Source organism: Schistocerca americana, chromosome 4 (assembly GCF_021461395.2).
Source record: "Schistocerca americana isolate TAMUIC-IGC-003095 chromosome 4, iqSchAmer2.1, whole genome shotgun sequence".
Taxonomy (NCBI): Eukaryota; Metazoa; Arthropoda; class Insecta; order Orthoptera; family Acrididae; genus Schistocerca; species Schistocerca americana.
In genome coordinates, this window is record NC_060122.1 from 318,655,239 (window position 1) to 318,672,358 (window position 17,120).

Consider the following 17,120-nt stretch of genomic DNA (forward strand, 5'->3'; position numbering starts at 1 on the left):
AGGCGTCTTGTCGGGCCTAGGGTGGGAATTCTCTAACCTAAAAAACCCCCATGTGCACTCCACACGTACTCCGCTACCCTTGTAGCCGCTTCCGGCGTGTAGTGTACGCCTGACCTATTCAGGGGGACCCTACATTTCTCCACCCGATAGCGGAGGTCGAGAAATTTGCACCCCAGATCTCCGCAGAATCGTCTGAGCCTCTGGTTTAAACCTTCCACTCGGCTCCAAACCAGAGGACCGCGATCGGTTCTGGGAACAATACTGCAAATAGTTAGCTCTGATTCCACCCCGCGAGTGAGGCTTTCCGCCTTCATCAATTCCACCAACCGCCTGTACGAACTGAGGATGACCTCTGAACCCAGATGGCAGGAGTCATTGGTGCCGACATGAGCAACAATTTGCAGTCGGGTGCACCCAGTGCTCTCTATCGCCGCCGGCAGGGCCTCCTCCACATCTCGGATGAGACCCCCCCGGCAAGCAGACAGAGTGAACACTGGCCTTCTTCCCCGACCTTTCCGCTATTTCCCTAAGGGGCTCCATCACCCGCCTAACGTTGGAGCTCCCAATAACTAATAAACCCCTCCCGCCGTGTGCCTGATCGGACCTTGCTGATGGAGCGGCCACATGTCCACTCACAGGCTGAGCGGGCGTTGCCACGCGGCCAGCCTCTACATTTACCCTCCGCCTCGTGCGCCGCGAACGCCGCTGAACCCGCCACTCCCCTTGAGGAGAGGGTAGCCCAACCGCGCCCGGTACCCGCGAAGATGTCTCGACAGCAGGTGAAGCATGTAACACCTGGGCTGTACCATGCGACGCACCAGACTCCCCACTGCCGCTACACTCCGAGGCAGCAGCCTGAAGACGGCTGACCGCGGCCATCAACACGTTCAGCTGTTCGCGAACAGTGCCCAGCTCCTCCTGCGTCCGTTCACAGCAGTCACACATCCTATCCATCCTAAGGAATCAATTTACTGTAGAGAGTTAATCAACTTTTAACTAGACTGCTAATTCACTAAAGACGGCTGATTGTTGACTAAACTGTGATTGCAAGCCACTTGTAGAAAACAATGAAAATAGCAATACCTGTCTCTGGACTGTATTCAAAACAAACAATAGCGCTACTGGCACTGTGGCTGACTAAAGGGGCTCTCTCTGACTGTATTCAAAACAAACACGAAAGCTATGGAACACTATTACTAGCACTCGACAATTAAAGCTTCCTAAAAGCAAAAATTACCGACCACAAGGACTCGGATTCGCTCCCTTTTACTGCCAAGGACTTTTTTTGGTAGGAGGACTGGTATGAGGTGCGCTCAGCCTTTTCACGCCAGTTGAGGTGTTATTTGACCATGGAGTAGCGGCTCCACAATCTGGAAAGTCTGCAGAACAGCCAGCTGAGCGGTGTGTTGACCTCATGCTCCTCCATACCGCACCTGCATGACGCCGCAATGTAGTGGATGACACGGCGGCTGGTGGATAATCCTTGGACCTTCAAGGCCTGGACAAGGAGCATGTTTTTATATCCGAGTATAGCCCCCCCCCCCTTCTGTTGCGGCTTCCTTTGACGGTCGGAAAAGTCACTGCTATAGTATTTGTGGTCAGAGACACCACACTGACGACATCAGTCGCGAAATCCATGATAGAAAAACTCATGGCCACCTCACCTCATCATGCACCACTTCCCTCGTCAGTAAAACTGTTTTGGTCTTCTTTGGTTTTTCCTGCAAGGTAAACTGCCCAGTCATGAATTTAATGCCTAAAAACTTTTCTCTCTGGTACATCAGGTTCCGTTACTCCTGCATTTTCTGGTCTTTTTTTAGTGCTTCTATTTCTTTTATTTTCTCAGTTTCAGCTTTTCTGTCACTTACATAGAACTCCACCATTTGTCTAGATAAGATGCCCACAGTATTTAGTATGCCTTTTTTCTTATCCGAATAAATATCGGCGTACTTTCCAAATTCTTAATTTGCTCTTAGTATACAGGTTTCCTTTTCAATATAATTTTTACCTAAAATTTTAATAAATACTTATCACTCTCCCTTTTGCATTTCTTCAGTGTCTCTGGTTTTTTTTTTTTTTTTTTTTCAAAACGAGTGTTTCAGCCCCATAAACACACTGGCTTTATGTCTGTGTTAGTAGTAGGGCAACAAGGTAATCAGAACACATTGTTGGTTGCCTACATCACAGGGAAAGTATACATTCACGGGCAAACCTATTGCTCTCTTTTGATTGACGGGTCCATAACCTATGGTTCTATTTAGTAGATTATGAACTCCTGGGGATAATCCATCCTTCTGATTGACAGATACTTTACCCATAATTCAGTTGAAGGCTTTCCCAAGAATCCCCTAACCCTCCCCCTTCTCCTCCCCTTCCCCCTTCTCCATCCCTCTGGGAACTCCCCTTGCATACACAAGCCCACTTTTGATATCAGTTTGATTGACTAATTAATTAATTTGATCAATTAATTAACTGCTCCCCCTCTGTGAAATCCCCAGGCCTCCCTCTCCCCTCCTCCACCTGGTAACTTGCAGGAAAAAGACTCAGTTTATTGGTCATTTGGCGGGAAATCGATTGCAGGCTGTGGAATATTATTTAAACAATTTCTGGTAGGCAAGGCAATGTGTGGAGTATCATTTATTTAAACAATTTATAGGATACAAAGTGGTGTTTGGAATAAAGTTTATTTATTTAGTGAAAGAATTTGTCAGAAAATTGACTGGTGTATGGGATACTGGTAGTTTAAACAATTTTTGTGGATGACAAGGCAGTATGGAATATTAAAACGGGGATTTTTTTATTTTGATCGTACATGGGAACGCTCAGTAGGCTTATTTTATGTTTGCTGCCAGAGTAAGGAATGTTAAGGCTTTTATTTTTTTCCCTCACTTTTAGAAGCACACTAATGTCTAAGTGTGTAAGCACAGACGGGGAAATCAGAACAATTACATACCTAAAAGTTCATGATATACTTCTGCAGATCGAACTAAATACTACAGAGGCAAAATACACACATAAAAAATGTAGTGCATCAGCTTGGTTCCGAGAGTTCTGGAATCTATACAGAAAATTAGAACAGAGATCAGCAAAAACATCACGTCCGTCCTTTTTATTGCTCATGAAAACCACATACTGCATGTTGTACCACCATACAGCGAAACCTTCGGAGGTTGTGGTCCAGACTGCTGTACACACCGGTACCTCTAATACCCAGTAGCGTGTCCTCTTGCATTGATGCATACCTGTATTCGTCATGGCATACTATACCACAAGTTCAAGGCACTGTTGGTCCAGATTGTCCCACTCCTTAACAGCAATTCGGTGTAGACACTTCAGAGTGGTTGATGGGTCATGTTGTCCATAAACAGTCCTTTTCAATACATCCCAGTCATGTTCGATAGGGTTCATGTCTGGAGAACATGCTGGCTACTCTAGTCGAGCAATGTCGTTATCCTGAAGGAAGTCATTCGCAAGTTGTGCATGAAAATGAATGCCTCGCCAATATGTTGCCTATATGGTTGCACTATCGGTCAGAGGATGACATTCATGTATTGTAGAGCCATTACAGCGCCTTCCATGACCACCAGTGGCATACGTCAGCCCCACATAATAGCCCCCCAAAACAGCAGGGAACCTCCACCTTGCTGCACTCGCTGAAAAGTGTGTCTAAGGCGTTCAGCCTCACTGGGTTGCCTCCAAACACGTCTACGATGAATGTCTGGTTGAAGGCATATGCAACACTCATCGGTGAAGAGAACATGATGCCAATTCTGAGCAGACCATTGCTGGGCCCATCTGTACCACCCTGCACAGTGTCGTGGTTACAAAGATGGACCTCGTCATGGACGTCGGGAGTGAAGCTGCGCATCACACAGCCTATTGTGCACAGTTTGAGTCATAACACAGTATCAAAGGGCTGCACAAAAAGAATTATTCAACATGGTGGCGTTGCTGTCAGGGTTCCTCCGTGCCATAATCCATAGGTAGTGGTCATCCACTACAGTAGTAGCCATGGGCAGCCTGAGCAAGGCATGTCATTGACAGTTCCTGTCGCTCTGTATCTCCTCCATGTCGAAACAACATCGCTTTGGTTCACTCTGAGATGCCTGGACACTTCCCTACTTTTCCTTCCCGGCACAAAGTAACAATGCAGACACGATCAAGCCATGGTATTGGCCATCTAGGCATGGTTGAACTACAGTCAACAAGCTCCATGAACCTCTTTCCTGGTAGAATGACTGGAACTGATTGGCTGACCCCCTCCATCTAATAGGCGCTGCTCATGCATGGTTGTTTACATTTTTGGATGTGTTTGGTGTCATCTCTGAACAGTCAAAGGGATTGTGTCTGTGTTACAATATCCACAGTCAATGTCTATCTTCAGGAGTTCTGGGAAATGGGATGATGCAAAATTATTTTTTATGTGTGTATTTTGTAGAGATCTACAGATCATGAATGGAATGAAGTTATCGCAGCCACCGTTTGGGGTCCCCCATGCGTGTGCCCATCGTTAGGGTGGCACAAAGATAAAAACTGGCTAATCTCCTTATTAGACATAATGTTACTAAATACCACCGACCACAGACCCCATATCAACTTGCTTTGAGATTGCCACCCCCAAACAAAGAATCATATAGTGGCATCCTGTTGACCGCGAAATTCAGGACTCGCTTCCTGTCTTTATCTTTCTCTAGAGGCCACTCCCTGTTTTTTTGTGTGAACCAGTGTAACGAAACATGCGGACAGAGGTTATCTTCTCAGAATACAGTGTGCCTATTGGCTAATGCTGGAGACAAAGGGAGACATGATGCAATTTCGAAATGAAAAATAGAGTGAAATAATCCATTTGCATTACCCTATGAAAGTAATTGTTTAACAACTGATTGACCTGTGGTAAGTTCCTATGGTACCAAACTGCTGAGGTCATCAGTCCCTAGGTTTACACACTACTTAATATAACTTAAAATTCTTGCACTAAGGACAACACACACACTCATTCCTGATGGAGGACTCAAACTTCCAAAAGGGGGAGCCACGGGAACCGTGGAAGCGCCCTAGACCATGCAGCTACCCTGAATGGCATTTAACAATTTACAGGTGTCAAATAGATCACTTAAAACACTCACCTCCAACTTACTACGATGATCCTTTTTGTAATAAAACGTATTTTTAACATTTGAGTGTGACATGCAAACATTATGCAAACCAAGTAATGAAATTTCCACCACAAATAGATTGTAGCGCTAAATATATCAGAAGTCTTGCACTCACCCACGTTTGAGAGCACAATCACCCTCCTCCACCACAATGTTTCCACTAAAAATACGTGGTGAAAAAAATACTACTGATCACACAAACTAGCTATATTGAGGTGCGCACCATCCGCTGTGTACAGGGCAGCCCTGTTCGCACCAGCCAAAGAAGACATCCACATGCGTGCAGGCCATGCCCATCCATTTCGAATGCATGCATGCTTGCAATACAACTATCAGAAACAATAAACTAATCAATTGGGAATCTGACGTTGTGATTGGGTTTTTAAAGCACTATAGAATTCCTAAATTGTTCCTCTCCACTACATTTAAGTTGGAGGAAGAAGGGTCTACCATGTGATGGGACAGTAACAATAACAAATACCTGTACAACACAGAATATGCTGTGATTTATTAAGAAGCAACAAACATGACAAACTTAGACTGAAAGCCAATCCATAGTAGTAAGTTGTCATTATTAAATGCCAAAGATCGCTACAAGTTGGGAACTTGACATTGAGACTGGGTTTTAAAGCACTACAGAATTCCATAATTGGTTCTTTCCACTACATTCGAAAGGAGGAAGGGCCTACTGTGTGATAGGATAGAGAAAACAGCAAATACCACTGCAAGACGGAGCCCACTGCTCTGGATATAACGTGTTGTGGATCCATACTCAAGCACTAACTTGGGTCTACTCTGGGTCATGGAAGCCATCCATGACACATGCACAGACACAGACATACAGAAAACAGAGCAAATGCACTGCAACTGGAGACTATGTGGTTGGAGGTGACTGGATACATTAGAATACAATGATATACTATGCATCTGACCAGAAAAAAGCGCATTTGTACTAAGAGCTGACAGCTCTACGACATTTATGAGCAATTTTCCATCGGATTATCACAGTGATTTCCATTTAGGACTGATCGGACCTTACTTTCTGAACAGCCCTCATACATATACTGGGTGTTACAAAAAGGTACAGCCAAACTTTCAGGAAACATTCCTCACACACAAAGAAAGAAAATATGTTATGTGGACATGTGTCCGGAAACGCTTACTTTCCATGTTAGAGCTCATTTTATTACTTCTCTTCAAATCACATTAATCATGGAATGGAAACACACAGCAACAGAACGTACCAGCGTGACTTCAAACACTTTGTTACAGGAAATGTTCAAAATGTCCTTCGTAAGCGAGGACACATGCATTCACACTCCGTCGCATGGAATCCCTGATGCACTGATGCAGCCTTGGAGAATGGCGTATTGTATCACAGCCGTCCACAATACGAGCACGAAAAGCCTCTACATTTGGTACCGGGGTTGCGTAGACAAGAGCTTTCAAATGCCCCCGTAAATGAAAGTCAAGAGGGCTGAGGTCAGGAGAGCGTGGAGGCCATGGAATTGGTCCGCCTCTACCAATCCATCGGTCACCGAATCTGTTGTTGAGAAGCGTACGAACACTTCGACTGAATTGTGCAGGAGCTCCATCGTGCATGAACCACATGTTGTGTCGTACTTGTAAAGGCACATGTTCTAACAGCACAGGTAGAGTATCCCGTATGAAATCATGGCGGTGAATCGAGGAAGTACAGTACATACTGACGAAACTAAAATGAGCTCTAACATGGAAATTAAGTTTCCGGACACATGTCCACATAACATCTTTTCTTTATTTGTGTGTGAGGAATGTTATCTGAAAGTTTGTCCGTACCTTTCTGTAACACCCTGTATACACATTAATACTGGAGAAAGGAGGCATTCTAGAGAGGGTAAACGGCAATATTATCCTGCATATGATCAAAACAACCTAATATCGGACCATGAGTTGTGTGTGCAACAGGAAGGTTACCAGAGGCGGTGGTGAACTGCTATAAGACTGTTAAGTCTCCTCTGGCTACTGATTAAGGTGTATATTTCCTCGTAAGATATTTTTGTTTCTTCCTATGCATTTTCGGCTGCCGACGATCATTTTATAGGACTGTTGTGAACATATCATAATTCCTGAACCATAATCGGGGCTGAACTTCGTAAACAGCTGAAGTCATACACTTCTGGAGACCTATGTAGTGTTTGTGTTACAAAGAATCGATGTTTTCTTTGGTATGAAAGGTAGTGGTTTTATCACTTTGCAGTTGTCACCATAGTTTATCACAGAGAAACTTACAGGGAGACTGTATGTCATGCACTGGAAATATATTTCTTATATTTGAATATTAACAGCATTGCATTCCACACAACTAATAGGTCATAAACTGCACTGCTCTAGCATTATAGCATGTTTTAAGTGCAGAACAGTGTAGCCTGATAGTGTTATGCTTTCTGGTAGGAAAGTTCTCTGAAATTTAGAGTCAAGTCTCTCCATTCAAGCACGTACTTGGATTGGATCCTATGGAGACGTCTTTTACGATAACAGCCACTGATGAATTGTATACATGACACTCTCATATCTCGAAATGAGTCACCTTTTTCTGTCCGTGTGATCATTCCAGTTAAAAGTTGGAAATGAGCAGAAATTGGAGAGCACTATGTCTACCACCTTTTGCACCCCATGGAGAAACAGGGTGAGCTGAGTTAATGCAGTAGGACCATGATTTGACCACTTGGTGGAAATGGGAACATGTTGTCATATTTCCGCTAACTGTGTACAGCATGTAAGGCCAGCCCCAGATGAAGCTTTCTCCTGTAACACGAGGTAGAAGGAAAAGTACAGTACAGGCAGTTATGGTCCTGTTTCTTATCAGGAAAATTAGGAAGACTCCACATCATATGGAACTAGAAGAAGGATGAGGATTTTGCTACTGCACTGCAGTGCATCTCCAAACTACATACAGGTACTGCAGTCTGATGAAGATCTGCATCTCTCAGGGGGCATGCAGTTTGATGCATTGTTTTTATTTTTTGCTGTAACACACACAGCAGCGTAAACCAATAGCTTTGTACAACACCATACATTTTGTTTTCCCACCACGACTTCGAGGTCTGTGTCACGTGTTTGCCTGTAGAACCAACATCACTTCTTATGCAGGGTGACAGTAACATACTCATTGTGATCATGTTTTTAAGTGAAATGTTTTATGCAAAATGTCTGTTGCTGGTGGTAGAATCCTTCTGCAGTCGGCTTCAATAGCCTTCCTCGAAAAGAACATTTTCTTTCCCTCCAGGGATTCCCATTTGAACTACCTGGTGAGGGTAAACCAATTGCTAAAAAAAATTACTCGCCATGCACAGTGACTCCCTGATCAATTTAATTAATTAGCCTACCGATCTGATATCAGTGACGTGCTGTCTGGCGGATGGAAGCGATAGCTATCGTACAATGGATACGATCCTTGAGCTGAAGCGGTAATCAAGCATTTTTTTGTTGTTGCAGAAATATATTTTAACGAAATTTCAATCTCCCACCTACACAGGGACCATCGTAATAAAATCAGATGGGTTACCGAATACATAAAGTGATGCCTGGTATAAACCTGATATTCACAACTTTTCTGTGCTGTTACCTTAAGCGATTTCGTATGTGGCAAGGCATTTGGTTGCTTTAAGGGAGTTCAGAACTGCAGAAGCCTCCTGTGATAGAAGTAGAAATTAGCACTCTGTCATGAGCCAAAAAAGAGTTTAATATTCTAGCCCTGTGGTGCATGATATAGCAATTATTAAGCTGATTATAACAGATTTTTTTTACCTAATTAGAAAATAGTTAGAGGAAATGTAGCCTATGCCATACTTTACAGGATTTTCACAAGTAACGATACTTCAGCGATGTGAAAAAACGTGTATGCCCTGATTTCTTCTCTGTATAAAATGGAGAAGTCTACATTTCAGGTAAGATATTCGAGATGTTTGGTCAACAAGAGTGCTGTTGCAGACTGGGTAAAGTGGAATTTTGAAACTGGTGGGGCAGGGGAGCTACGTCAGGGTGGAACTGTTTAGAACTATTACATACATCAAAGCTGCAGCTTTATGTGTTGCAGTGCACCGTGCCTGGCGGCGTTTGTCTTGCTGTGCACTGCGGCTGTTGGCAGAAGGGGTCGCTAGGCTTTGGAAGTGTTGGATTGGCTCAGCTTGTGATGGGCAGCTAGGTGCAAAGAATGTACCGACCTGTGTGATATTGCCCATGGCACTGGGGACTGGTGAAATGTCCATTGTGTTGGGTAAGCAGCGACAGAAGCGGACGTGTATGTTGCGTGAGAGAAGATTCAAATGATGGGTGTTTGCACTGTATGTATTGTAACATCCGAATTCCTACCACCCCAAACATCCCTGTATGGCTTCCATTTCTGGGGGTGATGCACTATAGCATACACACACATCCAAAACTGCAGCTGCAGCCATAGCAACAGTTTCCACTGGCTTTTGAGCATTGGCGCTGGCGGCACGTTGCATGTGGACATCGGGACAGGAGCACGCTGGATGTACAAGTGTTTCAGTGATCTCTGACATCTTGCTGTGACATCATGGCTACGGACTAGATTGTTGTTTAAGTGCGTCATGTTTAGTGCTCCCCCATGCATTGCAGTGGACTCTGACTTGCTGTGGTGTATGCTGTTGTCTCTACCCTGTCATGCAGTAGATCCTTCCTCCTTCCAAATGTAGTGGAGAAACCAATTTAGGAATTCTGTAGTGCTTTAAAAACCCAGTTGGAAGGTGAAGTTCTGACTGACAGTGATCTCTGACATCTAGCAATGAGAACTTTCTTACTGCAGATTGGGTCGCAATCTTAGTGTGTCATGTTTAGTGCTTCTCAATACATCGCAGTGTACTCTGTCTTGTAGAGATATTTGTTATTGTTACTGTCCCATCTCATAGCAGACCCTTCTTCCTCCTTCTGAATGTAGTGGAGAGGAACAATTTAGGAATTCTATAGTGTTTTAAAAACCCAACCGCAACATCAAATTCCCCATTGATCAATTTATTGTTTCTGATAGATGTATTGCAAGCACGCATGCAGTCGGTATGAGCAGGCGTGGCCTGCTTGGGTGTGGGCCTCTCTCCAAACTGCTGTGGACAGGACTACCCTGTAGTCAGCAGATGGCGCACGCTTCACGATCGCTAGTTTGTGCAATCGGTAGGATTTTTTGTTTTTTTCACCAGGTATTTTTAGTCGAAATGTTGTGGTGGGGGAGGGTGTTTCTGCTCTCAGACATGGGTACGTACAAAACCTCTGATATATTTAGCGTTACAATCTATTTGTGGTGGAAATTTCATTACCTGATTTGCATAATGTTTGCATGTCATACTTAAACGTTGTAAATACGTTTTATTACAAACAAGGATCATCTTAAGTTGGAGGTGAGTGTTGTAAGTGATCTATTTGATTCCTGTAAATTGTTAAAGAATTAATGTGATACGGTAGTGCAAATGGATTATTTCACTCCATTTTTGATACTGAAACTGTCAGCTCTCCCTCTGTCACCAGCATTAGCCAATAGGAACACCATATTCTGAGGGGAGGTGAAAATCTCCATCTGCATGTTTCGAAACGTTGGTTCACATAGACAAAGAGGAAGTGGCCTCTAGAGAAAGATAAAGACAGGAAGCTAGTCTGGAATTTCCCAATCAGCAAAGTGCCGCCACTTGATGCTTTGTGTGAGGGCCATGATATCAAAGGAGGCTGATATGGAGTCCGTGATCGTTAGTATTTGGTAACGTGATCTGTAATTAGGAAAATGGGTGGTTTTGATCTTCGTGGTGGCGCCCTGTCGATGGACACATGCGCGGGGGTCCCAAACGGTGGCTACTATACCGTACTTCATTCCATTCATGATCTATAGACCTCTTCTGCAGGGTTTAACTGTCAGTGCAATATGACTGCCGTAGCTTTCTCGATCCGTACAAAATATTTCTAGTAATTTGTTCCATCTGCAGATATATGTCATGAACTTTAAGGTATGTAATTGTTCTGATTTCCTCGTGTATGCATAGACTCCAGTGTGCTTCAAAAAATGATGAAAATAAAAAATAAGGGCTTTAACATCCCTGACTCCAGCAACAAATATAAACTAAGACCATTCAGCGTTTGCATGTGCATTCAGAATAAAAAAATTGCCTCAATTGCTTAAATATTCCATACTGCCTTGTCACCCACAAATTGTTAAAATAAACGGTATTCCATACATTGCAGCTAATTTCCAGACCAATTCTTTAACTAAATAAATAGACTATACTCCAAACACTGTCTTGTATCTGATAAATTGCTAAAATAAACAATATTCCACACATATTCTAAATTGTTTAACCAATATCCCATACACTGCAATCGATTTCCAGCGAAATGGCCAATAAAATGAGTCCTTTCCCACCTTCCCCCCCTCCCCAATTTCCAGGTGGGGCAGGGGATGGGAAGGGATAGAGGTTTTCCCAGAAGAGGAGGTGTTAATTAACTGATCGATTTAATTAATTAGTGAATCAAATTGATATCAAAAGTGTGCTTGTGTGGGCGATGGGACTTCCGTGAGGGATAGGAGTGGAGGAGGGGGGAATGGAGGAGAAGGGGGAAGGGGAGGAGTGTGATTTCTTGAAAAACCACTTTATCAAACAATACTTTACAATCAAAATGACAGATCTCCAGGGGTTCATAATCCACTTAACAGAACAATAGGCTAAGGACCCGTCAACCAAAAGAGAACAACAGACTTGCTCCTGAATGTATTACTTGCCCCTTGTGTAGGCAACCCGCGACATGCGTTGATGACCTTGTTGCCGAAGTACTTGTATTGTACAGTCTCTGTTTTGTGTATTTTGGGATGAAATTTTTGTTACAGATCTCCTTTGTGAGTCCCAAAGCTGTTTGTTTTGTGGTAACGAACTTCGCAACCATTCTTTTCCAGTCCAGCCTCCTGAATGGCTTCATCTAAATATTTGAACAGAGAAACGCTCTCGATTTCTTCTTACTTAGTTTTTAGTTATTTGGGTGTTGCGTTGTTCCTTGATATGTATTTTGTTTTTTCACATGATTTTTGAAGAACTGCTCATTCTGCTTTTCCTTCAACAGTTTGTATTAGTTTTTGTGCTGTTTGGATGTTCTAACGTAGAATAGCCAGGTCACACGCAAAAGCAGAGCAGCCTGTCGTAGTATTTGTTATTGCTAATTTGATTGCTACATCAATTTTGCTTTCCGATTTCAGGTTTCGCCACTATTCAATCACTTTCCCTAAGAAATATTTGCAACGTGAGCCAATTTTGATATAAAAGGGGTGGACACAAACACGGAAATACCAAACACACAACACATTATCAGCCCTAATACAGTGTGGGAAAACCGCCTGCATTACAAACAGCTTCCAACCGTTACGGAATGGGTAAATACAGATTCTATATCGTTTTGAAGCGAATTTTATACCATTCTTCCTGAAAAACAGTGGCACAATCAGGTAACGGCGATGGAGGTGGATATCGATCACTCACCCTTCTCTCCGATGTAGAAGTGAGAGAGTCAATAATAATTAGATCTGGTAACTGTGGTGGCCAGGGGAAATGCGAGAATTCATCCTCTTGCCCTCATAAAAGCATTCTCGGACGATGCGAGGTATGTGAACAGATCCGTGTCATCTTGGAACACAGGCATTACGACTGGGGAACAAATACTGTATCGCGGAATGGACATGATCAACCAAAATGGCCACATAACCGTTGGCAGGAATGCGACCCTGCAGAGAAATAACGGGGCCCATCAATACAACGATAAGTCTGCCCAAATCTCTATCGAACCTCCGTCATCTACGTCTACATCCATACTACGCAACCAACCTGACGGTGTGTGGCGGAGGGTACTTTGAGTACCTCTATCGGTTCTCCCTTCTGTTCCAGTCTCGTATTGTTCGTGGAAAGGAAGATTGTCGGTATGCCTCTGTGTGGGCTCTAATCTCTCTGATTTTATCCTCATGGTCTCTTCGCGAGATATACGTAGGAGGGAACAAAAAAACTGGTTGACTCCTTGGTGAAGGTGTGTTCTCGAAACTTCAAAAAAAGCCCGTACAGAGCTACTGAGCGTCTCTCGTGCAGAGTCTTCCACTGGAGTTTATCTATCATTTTCGTAACGCTTTCGCGATTACTAAATGATCCTGTAACGAAGCGCGCTGCTCTCCGTTGGATCTTCTCTCTGTCTTCTATCAACCCTATCTGGTACGCATCCCACACTGGTGAGCAATATTCAAGCAGTGGGCGATCAAGTGTACTCTAACCTACTTCCTTTGTTTTCGGATTGCATTTCCTTATGATTCTTCCAATGAATCTCAGTCTGGCATCTGCCTTACCGACGATCAACTTTATGTGATCATTCCACTTTAAATCACTCCCAATGCCTACTCCCAGATAATTTAAGGAATTAACTGCTTCCAGTTGCTGACCTGCTACATTGTAGCAAAACGATAAAGGATCTTTCTTTCTATGTATTCGCAGCACATTACACTTGTCTACATTGAGATTCAATTGCCATTCCCTACACCATGCGTCAATTCGTTGCAGATCCTCCTGCATTTCAGTACAATCTTCCATTGTTACAACCTCTCGATATACTACAGCATCATCCGCAAAAAGCCTCAGTGAACTTCCGATGTTATTCACAAGGTCATTTATGTATATTGTGAATAGCAACGGTCCTACGACACTCCCCTGCGGCACACCTGAAATCACTCTTACTTCGGAAGACTTCTCTCCATTGAGAATGACATCCTGCGTTCTGTTATCTAGGAATTCTTCAATCCAATCACAGAATTGGTCTGATAGTCCATATGCTCTTACTTTGTTCATTAAATGACTGTGGGGAACTGTATCGAACGCCTCGCGGAAATCAAGAAACACGGCATCTACCTGGGAACCCGTGTCTATGGCCCTCTGAGTCTCGTGGACGAATAGCGCGAGCTGGGTTTCACATGATCGTCTTTTTCGAAACCCATGCTGATTCCTACAGAGTAGATTTCTAGTCTCCAGAAAAGTCATTATACTCGAACATAATACGTGTTCCAAAATTCTACAACTGATCGACGTTAGAGATATAAGCCTACAGTTCTGCACATCTGTTCAACGTCCCTCCTCGAAAACGGGGATGACCTGTGCCCTTTTCCAATCCTTTGGAACACTACGCTCTTCTAGAGATCTACGGTACACCGCTGCAAGAAGGGGGAAAAGTTCCTTCGCGTACTCTGTGTAAAATCGAACTGATATCCCATCAGGTCCAGCGGCCTTTCCTCTTTTGAGCGATTTTAATTGTTTTTATACCCCTCTGTCATCTATTTCGATATCTACCATCTTGTCATCTGTGCGACAATCTAGAGAAGGAACTACAGTGCATTCTTCCTCTGTGAAACAGCTTTGGAAAAAGACCTTTAGTATTTCGGCCTTTAGTCTGTCATCCTCCGTTTCAGTACCATTTTGGTCGTAGAGTGCCTGGACATTTTGTTTCGATCCACCTACCGCTTTGACATAAGACCAAAATTTCTAGGATTTCCTGCCAGGTCAGTGCACAGAACTTTACTTTCGAATTCATTGAGCGCCTCTCGCATGGCCCTCCTCACACTACATTCCGTCATATTTCACTCGTCGGACGTAAACCCTCTTGAAGTTGCAAACAGTGTGAAATACGACTCATACCACTAAATGGCTTCCTTGCATCGCTCCACAGTCCAGGTTCTATAGCTTCGACACCACATTTTCCTGTTTTCGAGCCTTTCTAGGCGCTTCAGACCGCAACCACGCGAATCCCGCCTCGGTCATGGATGTGTGTGATGTCCTTAGATTAGTTAGGTTTAAGTAGTTCTAAGTCTTTGGTTGCCTTGGTTACGTAAGCACCCACCATACGAGCACCAACAAATTGGCCACGTTCGAATTCACTTAGCTTCGCCATAATGCACTCACAACTACACAAAACACTGTTCTGACCACGACTGACACTTGTAACATACTGCTGCAATGCGTGGTCAAATACAACAGTATAAACTGTTGCATCTGCATTTATGTTCAAGTATGTTGATCAAATGTGTGTGAATTTCTAAGGGACCAAACTGCTTAGGTCATCGGTCACTAGACTTACACACTACTTAAACTAACTTATGCTAAGAACAACACAGACACCCATGCCGGAGGGAGGACTCGAACCGCCGGCGGGAGGGGCCGCGCATTCCGTGGTATGACGCCTGAAACAGCGCGGCCACTCCCAGCGGCGATCAAGTATGCATTTCCATATTTTTGTCCAACCCATGTACACTACTGGCCATTAAAATTGCTACACCAAGAAGAAATGCAGATGATAAACGGGTATTCATTGGACAAATATATTATACTGGAACTGACATGTGACTACACTTTCACGCAATTTGGGTGCATGGATCCTGAGAAATCAGTACCCAGAACAACCACCTCTGGCCGTAATAACGGCCTTGATACACCTGGGCATTGAGTCAAACAGAGCTTGGATGGCGTGTACAGGTACAGATGCCCATGCAGCTTCAACACGATACCACAGTTCGTCAAGAGCAATGACTGGCATATTGTGACGAGCCAGTTGCTCGGCCACCATTGACCAGACGTTTTCAGTTTGTGAGAGATCTGGAGAATGCGCTGGTCAGGGAAGCAGCCGAACATTTTCTGTATCCAGAAAGGCCCGTACAGGACCTGCAACATGCGGTCGTGCATTATCCTGCTGAAATGTAGGGTTTCGCAAGGATCGAATAAAGGGTAGGGCTACGGGTCGTAACACATCTGAAATGTAACGTCTACTGTTCACAGTACCGTCAATACGAACAGGAGGTGATCGAGACGTATAACCAATGGCACCCAATACCATCACGCCGGGTCATACGCCAACGTGGCGATGACGAATACACGCTTTCAATGTGCGTTCACCGCGATATCGCGAAACACGGATGCGACCATCATGATGCTGTAAACAGAACCCGGATTCATCCGAAAAAATGACGGTTTACCATTCGTGCACGCAGGTTCGTCGTTGAGTACACCATCGCAGGCGCTCCTGTCTGTGATGCAGCGTCAAGGGTAACCGCAGCTATGGTCTCCGAACTGATAGTCCATGCTGCTGCAAAACGTCATCGAACTGTTCGTGCAGATGGTTGTTGTCTTGGTAACGTCCCCATCTGTTGACTCAGGGATCGAGACGTGGCTATACATGAGAGATGGGGCCCCTCCACGCCCGCACCAACGTGGTGACCAAACCAAAAGTTCTACTGTCACCTCCGTAAACATGTTAGTTGCCTAGTAAGTGGATCACAGGATGCTGGGCTGTGATGTTGTCCGTGCGTCTGGGTAAGGCTACGCATTAACACGGTCCATCAGGTGATAGATAGTGGACGAAACGCGAGTGAGGGTAGCGATTTGAAGAGCAGAGGGAAAAAAGTGCCATGGCTCGTGTCGTGGGAAAAAAACCTCTGCGACAGTGGGATGGGTAGTAAGAGCAGTAGTGGCTTACTAGCTGCGATAGCTCATGCAAGGTTGGATTTGTTAGTATAGGTATCATGCATCATTACCATGACAAGCGATGGCGATGTATCCCAGTTGCTGCTGCTGCTGCATTCCTGGAACAATCAAGATCGTTATACAGTAGTGGGAGATCGGCCATAGATCATCTCACTGTGTGGGGGATGTTTGGAGCTTGTTTGCATGCAGTGTACGGTACGGCTTCCCTGTGTGGTGCCAGTTATTCGGCAGTGTATTCCAGCTGGATATCCAGTAATGGCGTCTGATTAACAGGGGCTCGCCTGTGCCGTTATGTTTGCGTATGCTTGGCCATAGATGTTATGTCCTTACAAGTATGTCTTTTGGTCTTTTATGTTTCCATCTGTGGTTGTGGTCTTAGTTCCCCAGATTCAGAATAAACGGGTTCTGCGAATGTCTGGAGTTTCTGTAT